We start from the raw sequence: 13,055 nt of genomic DNA on the forward strand, positions 1-13,055 counted from the left end.
CTGTCATTTATTTATGTTCTGCTTTCTTCTCTGTTTCTCTTCACCCTGACTGTTTGCATTTTCCTACAAGAGGGGTACAATACACATGGACACGATTGCCCCAGGGTTTCATAGATAGCCCCAGTAGTTTCTCTCAGGCCTTACAATCTTACAATCTGTTTGCAATCTTTTCAACCAAGTAATTGGTCTGTCCTCATTCATTATGTAGATGATTTGTTGTTGTGCCCTGATTCATTTATGTCATGTTTAAATGATACTAAACTGTTGTTACTTCATCTCTTACAAACAGGGCACAAGGTTGCAAATTACAGCCATGCCAGACTACGGTTAAATACTTGGGACACTATCTAACCCAGGGGCTACGGCACTTGACAACTGACAGAATACAGGCCATACAGACCATGACACTGCCGCAAAACCAGCAGCAAATCCGTACCTTCTTTGGCATGTGTGGATACTGCAGAACGTGGATCCCAGATTTTTCTATTTTGGCACTACCATTGCAGGAATTAGTTTCATCCTCAAAACCCGACCGTGTCATACACATTGAGGACACAGAGCAGGCTTTCCTTAACCTTAAAGACAGTCTGACAAGAGAACCTGCCCTGGGAATACCAGATTATGAAAAACCCTTTGAGTTATTTTGTACGGAAGCTGATGGCTGCGCAGCAGGTGTACTCACACAGAAACATGGTGACGCTAGCAGAACTGTAGCATACTACAGTGCACAATTGGACACTGCAGCAAGATCACTCCCAACATGTTTAAGAAGTGTAGCTGCAACTGCTCTTCTGGTAACTAAGAGCGAGGATGTAGTATTAGGGCATGATACAACTGTCTATACACCGCATGCAGTATCTGCTTTGTTAAATTCTGCCCAAACCAGATATGTCTCTTCAGCAAGGTTCACGAAATGGGAACTAGCTCTAATGGCACCTGCAAATATTACCATTAAAAGGTGCAATACATTAAATCCAGCAACGTGCTTACCATATGTGCCTCGAGATGCACAAAGGGTGGAGGAAGGTGAGTCTCTGGTTGAAGGTGAGTTTTGCAGGTATACTGACACACATGATTGTATGGAGTATTTGAATCAGACCTTTACTGCAAGACCAAACATACGTGATACACCATTAGAAAATGTAGATTTGACATTTTACATGGTTGGGAGATGTCACAGGCAGACAGACATAGGAGAATTATGCACAGGACTGTGCTGTTGTAATTGATGAGGAACACTCTCTTTATACTGTCATGGCTACATTACCATGAGACCCCACCAACACACACGCACATACATGCACAAATACTTATTTTCTCTGATAGATTGCGCTCCACAATTTATCTCTAGACCAATAGTCGGGCCAAAAGTGCAGGCGAATAATTAACATTCCCTTAAAATAGACATATAGTATATTATATATCCCCCCACACACACACGCATGTACACATCACATCACATAAAAGGACTACTGACAGCAATCCAGCCACCAAAGGCAGTAGCTGTCATTAAATGCAAAGCCCACACATGCGAAGAAGACCCGGTGTCAATGGGCAATAACAGAGCAGATGAAGCTGCCAAATGGGTAGCAGGGTTGCACATAAACTTAACAATTGATAAAGTGATGGTTTTCCAGACAATAGACACACAGAAATTAATTGAAATGCAAAATTTGTGTTCCCTACAGGAAAGTCAGTCTGCAGATCGATGGGATGTGTTCAGGAGTCCTCCGGACTCTGGAGAGATGGACAAGGTAGGCCCATTGCTCCCAAGGCATACTACCCAAGCCTAGCTGAGGCAGGCAGCACATGGTCTGACTCACCTAGGAAAAGAAGGTATATGCAAGTTGGTCAGAGCATATTGGTGTGCACCCGGCTTTTTCTTCTCAAGCTGGAAAGATAGCAATGTCCTGTCTGACTTGTTTGAGGCAAAATGTCGGGAAGACAATACCTACCGAGCCATCCCATATCCCTCCGACAGACGGTCCTTTTTCAGGTAATACAAATTGACTTAATTCAATTACCACCTTGCAGGAATCTCAAGTATGTATTAGTTTGTGCTGATGTAATTTCTAATTGGGTAGAGGCATATTCAGCTGCCACTAATACTGCTTTTTTTTACTGCTAAAAAGATTGTTCAGGAGTTTGTATGCAGATACGGTATTCCTAGAATCACAGAAAGTGATAGGGGTACTCATTTCATTGGTGATGTTTTCCAGAACATGTGTAAGCTTATGGGTATCAATAGTAGACTTCACACCCCCTACCGACCGCAAGCCAGTGCCAAGGTGGAGAGGGTGAATGGTACTATTAAGAACAAACTGAGTAAAATCATGGCTGAAACTGGATTAGGATGGTCAGAAGCATTACCGCTAGTCCTCCATAGCATTAGAACCACTCCCAGATCTCCTCTTAATCAGTCCCCCTTTGAGATACTGTTTGAGCGACAAACTCATTTGATTATAAGTCCACAGGATGATTTGAAGAGTAATAATGAGGTTACTGTGAAATATCTTATAAAAACTAGTAGACAGCTGAAACAACAGCAACAGAAACTGAAAATGTTGTCACCTGATATGCCAGAAACAAACTGAACCTGGAGAATATGTTATGATCCGAAATTTCTTACGCTGAGGTTGTATGACAGACCGGTGGGAAGGTCCGTATCAGGTGTTGATGACAAGTACCACATCACTGAAGGTAGTGGAAAGAGATACCTGGGTCCATTCCACTCACTGCAGAAAGGTCAACCACCTGAAGGAGATACAAGGCGGAGTCGAGATAGATAACGTGGACCTGTCGACTGCAAGCCTGTTTCAGGAGAGATAGAGACTGTAGTGAAACACTTGAGCTAGAGGCGTGTGCAGACCACTATTCCAGCAATGGAGAGGCGGGCTGTGTTTGTGTTTTTACTTCCTTCCAGGGTTCTCCTCATCCTTATTTGTTTTGGGATTTCCTGTTTCTGTGATGGAGGACAGATGTTGGAAAGGGAGGTCGATAGTGATGTCGATAGAGTGGAACTGGAGGAGTGAGCGATAAAACAAACAGGGCGGTATACGGTCAAACTCAGTTTAGGAATTGTTAAGAGATCTGTTAGCCATGTAACTCGGAGACAGTGTGAGGGGTTATTGTCTGATGAATATTGTATTAGCGAGTACTGTGGCTCCCTAGTTGATGAGAAATGCATCCAACAATGCCAGTCCAAGAGTAATCTGCATTTGGGCGAATATCCTGTAGAGTATTATCATTCTTTGGTGAGTAAGGTCTTAAACAAGACTGAATGTTGGGTGTGTTCCCAAGTACCTCAAGGACAGAGTAAATTGGGATTAGTGCCATTCCCATTAAAGTTAGCAGAGGTACTTGAATTACATGGGGGAAGACCGGTGGACAAGAAATTTAATATATCTAAACCTCCTAGTCTTAAGCTCCACCAGGTACCAGGTAGATAGATCCCAGATATGCTTAAACAACACGTATTTCAGACAACCAGGAAATTGGGAGGTGACCTGGAACAATCAGACAATGACTTATTCACACCGAGCAGATAATGAACCTATCGATTCAAAACTTGTACGCAGAATTATTGCAAGCGGGAGATACTTCCAGTATAGGTACACACGTAGATACGATACAGTAATGGTTGGCAGAGTATCACTAGGGTACTGTGCAAATATACAAACAGAAACGTGTACCAGCCAAATGGGGGAAATGGGAGCAGGATTCTTTGTAAGAATAATGTGTTCAATGATAATGATGCATTCTGTTCCGTAAGTTCTCCCAGATGATGTGTATTTTATATGTGGAAGGAAAGCGTACAAGTGGCTCTCTCTCCGAGGACCATAATACTTCCTTGAATGAGACTCAGGTAAAGGTAGAGAAATGGTTCTCATGGTTAAACTCTGTCAAATGGTTCGCCGGTCTGGGAGAGTGGGTACAGGAGATGGTTGCTAGTGTAGGCAAGATTCTTATTCTTATACTTATTGTCATCTTAGTAATTGGTTTATGTGTCAGTATGAACATTGTGGCAAAAGTAATATGATACCTGGTGAAGAACATATAGCCACACAGTTGATTAGTGAAACAACTGGCTTCCAAATTTTGGTAGCATTAGATCCCACCAGGATCACTCGGGGAACTTTAAATTTTAGATACATCCAAGACCTGGCTAAATTAATAGACAACATCACCGGGATGTATGCTGTTACTGGTGGATATTGTGTGACTTTGGCCACCCAATTTGATGTCAAGTGTTGCACGTACATCACCAATAATACTGATGACCCCAAAGAGGTGATAGACCGGAAAATGGATGAAATCCTACAACTGAAGTGGAAATTTCAGAAGGACCATAATACTTCCTTGAATGAGACTGAGGTAAAGGTAGAGAAATGGTTCTCATGGTTAAACTCTGTCAAATGGTTCGCCGGTCTGGGAGAGTGGATACAGGAGATGGTTGCTAGTGTAGGTAAGATTCTTATTCTTATACTTGTTGTCATCTTAGTAATTGGTTTATATGTCAGATGTGTTCTTACTGTGGTAAAATGTGGAAAATGTAACACCAAGTTAAATCTTGGAAATGAGACCATGATGGTGGTGAGAGGTGGTGGTATAGCTACTAAGGTTAATGAAGAACTGCATTACAATCCTGAAATTGAGTGTGCCATTAGATAAAGAACATGTGAATAGGCTTGGTCATGTATGATAAAATATTGTAAATGTTCCATTAAACATCCTAGATAATCTAGTCTCAGTTCCCCCAAACTTCCTTTATAGGTTCGATGAGGTCCCACATCTTACCAATGGTCCCCTATAGATCCGCTGAGTGCATATAAGGGTTGTTTTACCCTTTCTTGAAATGCATTATTGACGGTTCAGTGACCAAATTTTGTTACACCATCTAGAACATCGAATAATAATTTATTATGCATGACTAAGTAGCTTAAGAATAGAATGTGATAGTTTATGTTTGCTATCAAAGGGTGGACTGTCAAAGTCAAATAATTGGTTATGATCGTTGTACAATTATTATCTGATAATATAGTCGTCTATGGTCTGAAGACTTGTTACAACGATGCTACTTTGCGTTGCACAATCCGATGCGCTAAACTGCGTATTCACAAACACATACACTGATGCACATAACGCACACACATATAAATGTATATATACTTATATACACGGATGCTCCAATGCGTATGCACATACTTACACATGGACACATTTGTATATACTTGCTATTTCAACACACAGATGCACATATGTGGATGCATATGTGCAAGATGGTTCCCACACATTATAGTTAATAACCAGTGTTATTAAAGGTATTTTTAGCTAATAATTATGATGTAGTATGTACTTAAACGAGATCTAAGGTTTAGAATATAGTGGACATGTCATGTTTGGTATCATACTAAATCCCTGTTTAATTGCATACATCCATATCTATCGGCAAAGAAGTCGCATCATGCGTCCGCTAGTTATGGATGATAGAGAATTATTGGATAGAAATGTTATAACATGCATGTAGTGTTGTAGCCAGTATTAACCAGTTGTTCGGCGGGAAGCTACACAAAGAGACCGTTGGAGAACTGAGCCATGCACCTGATGACACCGTATGAACCGCCCAATAACCAGATCATCCAGAAGTAAGAACCAATGAAAACTTGTCAACTAGTCCCTTTGTTAACACTCGCTCTGAATCAGGGCTGGGCAATTTTTTTACTTGAACGGCCTCCTGCCCGCTCGTATAGCTGTGGGTGACCACCCACAGCTATAGCGAGCGGGCAGGAAGATGGTCGCGATGGTCAAGACTATCGTGACCATCGGGCTTGCGACGAGACCTTTGTGGTAGTGTACCATTGCCGCAAGCTCTGTCAGTGGGAGTGCTTTCGGCTCTGTTTGAGCCAAAAGCACTCCCACTGACATCACTTGTGATGTCAGTGGGGCCGGCCCCAGACGGTAGGTGTTCCCATGGGAACGCCTCCATTGGGGTAGCCATGCCCCCGGCACGCCCACCAAAGGGGGCGTGCTGTCACTCACCATCGACAGCACGCCCCCTTTGGTATGAGACCCGGAGTGACGGCTTGCCCATCGCTATCCGGGTCTCGCACATGCGCACGATGGAGCCGGCTCCGTCGTGCGCATGCGCACTGGGCCACCATCGACCCGCTTGTGAGAGTGTCTGAATCAGGCCCTCTGTACGGTATATAAGCTGTGTCCCAATTCCAGTGTTCGGAAATCCTCTTTGATGATCACAGGCTTCTGGATTGATGACTGTATACTGGGACCAGTGCGCATGCGTATGTATCGGCTTGTACTTTATTATTGCTTTTTACTCTAATTGTTAAATCTTACATAGTGTTACCTCTTTATAAATAAACAACTTTTTAGTACTTTGGAACCACACGATTGGACTGGAAAGCAATTCTTTCTTTAGTGACTTGCAGTGCTAAATAGCGACTATGAGGAATCAATACACCCCCTGCACCTTACACTGCCTGCTTCCTTCTCCCTCCCCCAGCACCTCACACTGCCTACTTCCTTCTCTCACCCCCTGCACCTCACACTGCCTACTTCCTTCTCTCACCCCCTGCACCTCACACTGCCTACTTCCTTCTCCCACCCCCTGCACCTCACACTGCCTACTTCCTTCTCTCACCCCCTGCACCTCACACTGCCTACTTCCTTCTCTCACCCCCTGCACCTCACACTGACTACTTCCTTCTCTCACCCCCTGCACCTCACACTGCCTACTTTCTTCTCTCACCCCCTGAACCTCACACTACCTACTTCCTTCTCTCACCCCCTGCACCTCACACTGACTACTTCCTTCTCTCACCCCCTGCACCTCACACTGCCTACTTCCTTCTCTCACCCCCTGCACCTCACACTGCCTACTTCCTTCTCTCACCCCCTGCACCTCACACTGCCTACTTTCTTCTCTCACCCCCTGAACCTCACACTGCCTACTTCCTTCTCTCACCCCCTGCACCTCACACTGCCTACTTCCTTCTCTCACCCCCTGCACCTCACACTGCCTACTTCCTTCTCTCACCCCCTGCACCTCACACTGCCTACTTCCTTATCCCACCCCCTGAACCTCACACTGCCTACTTCCTTCTCTCACCCCCTGCACCTCACACTGCCTACTTCCTTCTCCCACCCCCAGCACCTCACACTGCCTACTTCCTTCTCCCACCCCCTGCACCTCACACTGCCTACTTCCTTCTCCCACCCCCTGCACCTCACACTGCCTACTTCCTTATCCCACCCCCTGAACCTCACACTGCCTACTTCCTTCTCTCACCCCCTGCACCTCACACTGCCTACTTCCTTCTCTCACCCCCTGCACCTCACACTGCCTACTTCCTTCTCCCACCCCCTGCACCTCAAACTAACTGCTTCCCTCTCACCCGCTGCACCTCACACTGCCTACTTCCTTATCCCACCCCCTGAACCTCACACTGCCTACTTCCTTCTCTCACCCCCTGCACCTCACACTGCCTACTTCCTTCTCCCACTCCCTGCACCTCACACTGCCTACTTCCTTCTCCCACCCCCTGCACCTCAAACTAACTGCTTCCCTCTCTCACCCGCTGCACCTCACACTGCCTACTTCCTTATCCCACCCCCTGAACCTCACACTGCCTACTTCCTTCTCCCACCCCCTGCACCTCACACTGCCTACTTCCTTCTCCCACCTCCTGCACCTCACACCAGAGCCGTAACTAGACTTTTTGGTGCCCTGTGCATGGAAAAAAAAACAGGTATAGAGGCGGACGGTGCTAGTTACACTCGCAGCCGTCGCTAGGATAGTCTGAAAGAAGGATGTCTCTTTCAGACATCCTTCATTTTTTTTCATTGTCTGCAGGCCACCCCACAGGTCCCGGCACCCTTAGGCAGCTGCCTAATGGAAGCGCCGGCCCTGCAACCAGACCTAACTCAGGTCCGTATTCAATTTGAGGCGAAAAGTCCGGATCCGCGATACTTTTTCGCTGATGACATAATTTTCGCTTGTTTTGCATTTACCCCGTATTCAATTTGAAAGACTTTCCGCCTAGGCAGAAAGTCAATGCAATGTAATAGGCAAAAATTTTCGCCTATGAATAGCAGGTGAAAAAAAATGCAAAATTGGGGTTTTGGGGTGCAACATTGTGGGAACCCTCTGCAGCCTTCAGGCAGTCCCCCAAAGGTAAACTGTGTCAAAGAAATGTTAAAAAACACTTAAGGACACCCCAATATATGACTTTGAAAAAGGGGGCAAAAACAAAAGTTGGGGTGCAAAGTTAAAAACTAGCGAACTTGACTCTGGGGGGGTACCCAAGTATGCCCCAAGTGTTTTTTTAATTGCAGGCGCTTGCTTGCGGCAGGTGTATTTTTCACGATTTTTTCAACTTCACTTTAGCAACTTTTAAATATGCTGACCCTCATTTTCAAGTACCCCAAATTTGATGGGATAAGTTATTTTCTGGGAAAAAAACTCCTGAATACTATTCTGCACAATGTATAGAAAAACGCTATTTAGCAGCTATTGAACCCATTTAAAAACACCAAATACCATCAGCAAGCCAAATCTGGGGGTACCATAGTGAACCCCCTTGTCAGAGCATCTTTTGGGAGGTGTCAGGCTGATTTCCCCAAATCTGACAGTACTTTCCGCCTGTTCAAGTTTCGCCGGGTTCCGTTTTCGCGTACTTTCAAATTGAATACGGGGTAAAGCGGGCACGCGCACGATACTTTTCTGCCTACAAAACAGGCGAAGAGTCCGGGCCGCGAAAAAGTATTGCGGCTCGGCTCAAATTGAATACGGCTCATAGAGAGAACCAGTGGCATAGCAATCCCGGGATAACAGCCGTGTGAACAGCATAACATTTGGTCTCCGAAGGTCCGGTGAGCTCCCTGGTAATTTTTTGCTTTATATTGTCGGATTATGCTCAGAGGCACAGGAATAATATATTTGCATGGATCATTTTAGTGAATAAAGAAGTTTTTTTTATCCTTTATGCATACTTGATTACCTTGCAAAGTGTAATGGTGGGTACACACTACACGATATGCTCCCTGAGCGATATCGTTTAGTGTGTCCCCGGCAGGCTGTGCTCAATGTCGTTCATGACATTGAGCACAGCCGTTGAACGATATCATTAACGATATCGTTCAGCGCCGGGCTCTCTCCCCCATTCCCTGACATGCAGCAACCTGACGAGATCGTCAGGTTGGCCTGCATGTCAGCCTGATGAACGATGATGACGAACGACCCGCGGGAACGCGCATCGTCGTCATCGTTCATCTTTTTGGGGTTAAAAATGGACGATAAAGTGGACGACTGAACGATAACGATATCGTTATCGTTCAGTCGTCCATTTTATCGCCCAGTGTGTACACACCTTATGTCTATATAAGAAGTTTGGAAAAAGAGATAAAGGATTGGATACTTTTTTGAAACAACTGTTATTTTCATTTTATACAGGATACAAAATTCCTCTGGAAGAAAATAGTTACATGAGGGGATATGTGACTCTTTCTGATATTGAATGGGACATTAGAAATCCTTGAATTACTTAAGTTTGGTGGATGGTGATTGTGAAACAAAGATAGTAACATAACATACAAAGTAATTAATCTCTGTTTTCCCACTTTATGAAATTTTATTTGAAAGGACTATATAGGATTAAGAACATTAATAGCAGCGCTGTTAAATTTCACATGGTCTTCTTTTTACACATATGTTCGGAGCAGTAGGTTGAACTGTTCATTTGTGAGAAACTGCAGCAGCTTTGGAAGCACTTTAATTGCAGTTTTCTATTTAGAACTAGCATGTCGACATGGTTTGCATGTCGGCATTGACCACATCAACAATCATCATGTCGACACTATTGAAATGCTGACATGATTAGAATGTCGACAAAATGTCCCTGGTGGCCTAGTGGTGACTTATGTGGTCTGGCAGCTCCAGCAATGTCTTCCGATTCTGGTGGTGACATCCTGATGACTTCTGGTGGATTCTGCGCGACTTCTTGTGGTATTGCTAATCCTGACCCCTAAACCTCATCCTAGTGCCTAACCCTAACCTGCCCTTCCCGCCCGCAGCTAAATCTGCTGCTGGTCTTTGCAAAATGTCGATATTCTGTGGATGCCGACAGGTACAGTGTTAGCATTTCAACAATATCAACATGATAATTATCATCATTATGACTGCATACCCAAAAAAGGTATTATGGGGAAGAAAAGTTAAATACATATGCAAATCAGTATGTATGGAAGCTGTCTTAAGGCTGCCATACATTTGCAATGTATTGGGCCAATTGCCTGATTCCCAGACGCCGGGGTCGGGGCATCAGTGATGGATTTCCCTGATTTACCAATCACAATCAAAATATGGTCATGATCAGCAAATCGGGTATTTTTAACATGAAGAATTTCACTGATTCCAAGGTGGAATCATCAATTGCCGTCGATCAGCATTTCCAACTGGCGGATCGCTGGTTCTGGTCGTATTGAGTAATCGCTGTAACGGCTGGCTGATGTATGAAGCCCTGTAATCAGACATTCTAGCATGATTATAAAAACTGGGTTGTCCTATAACAATATTTTATACCAGTGGCAGAACTTGTGAGTGGTGGGCCTATACACAAAAATGTTTTGGGCCCCCCTCCTCCCCCCCCAAGTCCCCCATATGCCACATGGCAGTGGGTGACTGAGAGAGGCATAGGGTTAAGGGGAGAGGCAGAGAGTGACAGGAAGAGGCAGTGGGTGACAGGATAGGTAGAGAGTGACAGAGAGATGCAGTGGGTGACGGAGCAGCAGTGGGTGACAGGAAGCGGCAGTTGGTGACACAGTGAGGCAGATTTTGACAGGAAGCGGCAGAGGCTGTCAAGGAGAGGCAAAGGTGACAGGGAGATATAGTGGGTGACATGGGGAAGTAGAAGGCCACATGGAGAGGCAGGGATTGACAAGGAGAGGTAGTCTGTGACAGAGAGAGGCAGTAGGTGACAGGGAGCAGCAGTGGGTGACAAGGAGTGGCAGTGGGTGACAAGAAGAGGTAGAAGGTGACAGAAAGAAGCAATGAGTGACAGTGAGGCAGTGGGTGACAGGTAAATGTAGAAGTTGACAGGGAGAGGCAATGGTACAAAAACACAGTTCTACACGGTGTGGAGAATACCTTGATGGTGGAGAAAACACAGTGCCATCCACTCTATGTGTGAGATGGGGTCATGCCCCCTATGCTTTCCTCAGTTCAGCATTCAGACAGGCTATGACACCGCCAGGAATTAGCTACATATAAAATCATATAACAATCGTGCAAAATGACAGCATTGCTGTGTGTGGGGAATGTGGGTTAAAGGGATCTCTATAGTATGGAAATAAAGATTCTAGTGTTTATGCTATATGAGAAATATGAAGAAAAAATGGTGCATTTCCACTCTTTTCTCAAAATTTGCTTCCGCTTTGTAATGAGGTTTATTAATACAGTCGTTGGTCCCTCTCTTCTCCTCTGTTGCATGATCCACTACCTATTCTGTTTTTGCTACATTTGGCTCACTGTGGCATCACAAGGGATCAATGTATGTTATTTACTTTCTGGAAGCACCATAGTCTTTGAATTATTACTACTCAGATTTTTCTTTTTTACCAGCTGTCGCTACAGCAACATGCAGCTAAAGCTTTCTAATTATTTGCATCTCTATTCAAAAATGTAGTTCAAATTGTATTGGAGACTCCTTCTACTGGGTTCTTCAAACAATGACGCACTGAAACTAGACGGCCAACTCCGTTACGTATGAGGTTCTGTTTTCGCCACATGCGATGCTTCTCTGTGAGGTTTATGGCAATAAACATTGCACATTTTTGCTCACGCCTCAAAGGGAAAGCAAAAACAAGCACTTTTCTGTACAGTAATTGCTAGATGTGTTCCTTTACCTCTCTCAGATCACAACCTTATCACCTGCACATTCTCTTCCATTACATCAACCTCAATGTCATTAAAATCAACCAAGCCTCTTCAAACCCACAGAAATATTAAATGCTATTAATTTCCAACAACTATTCCCCTTTCTACAACTACTCTCACCAATTTCTACATCCACTTCTCCTGAGACTACTGCATCAAACCTGAACCAGATTCTAGAAAAAGCCCTTGATGAAGTATCCAGCTACCCATCACGATCCAGATAGATGTCTACCGTAGCATTCTACATTAACAAGGCAATTACAAAAACTCTCATGTAAAGTAGAACGTCAGTGGCGTAAGTTTCTTACTCCAAGCGACTTCCTTACATATAAGGCTATATAAAACTCTTACCGTAATGCTCTGGATGCTGCCAAACAAATTTATTTCCAATCTCTAATCTCTGCTCAAGCCTCTAACCCCAAGCGACTTTTTAATACATTTAAATTGCTCCTTACCCCTTCCTCACCGAACCCACCTGCTACTATCCATGCACAAGATCTTGCTTCCTATTTCAGGGACAAGATTGATAAGATCCAAAATGAAATGGTATGCTCTTCCTCAGCCAGTGACCTGCTCAATTCCCTACTTGAACCCTATGGCACATTCACTTCATTTGACCCCACAAATGAAGATGAAGTATCTACACTATTCTCATCCTCCTACTCTACTACCTCACCTCTTGATCCTATACCCTCACAAATCACTAAAGCTCTGCCTCCTGTGCTCATCCCAACCCTAACTAAAATCTGTGATCTCTCTCCTGGCATCTTTCCATCTCTATTCAAGCATGCAGTGATGACTCCCATTCTGAAGAAACAAAATTCTGACTCGAACACACTCTCTAATTACCGTCCCTCCACGCTACTTGAGAGACTTATCTACACCCGCCTCACACACTTGCTTAACTCACACAATTTATTCGACCCACTTCAGTCTGGCTTTTGTTCCCAACACTCCACAGAGACAGTACTTAAGGTAGTGAATTACATGGTCATTGCTAAGACTAAAAGCCATTACTAAATCTTCTAGAACTCTGCTGCTTTTGACACTGTTGACCAATCTCTTCTCTTATAAACACTACAATCCCTAGGTCTTAAGGACACAG

The sequence above is a fragment of the Taudactylus pleione genome, unplaced genomic scaffold, assembly GCF_031769625.1.
Source record: "Taudactylus pleione unplaced genomic scaffold, aTauple2 ptg000154l, whole genome shotgun sequence".
NCBI classification, from domain to species: domain Eukaryota; kingdom Metazoa; phylum Chordata; class Amphibia; order Anura; family Myobatrachidae; genus Taudactylus; species Taudactylus pleione.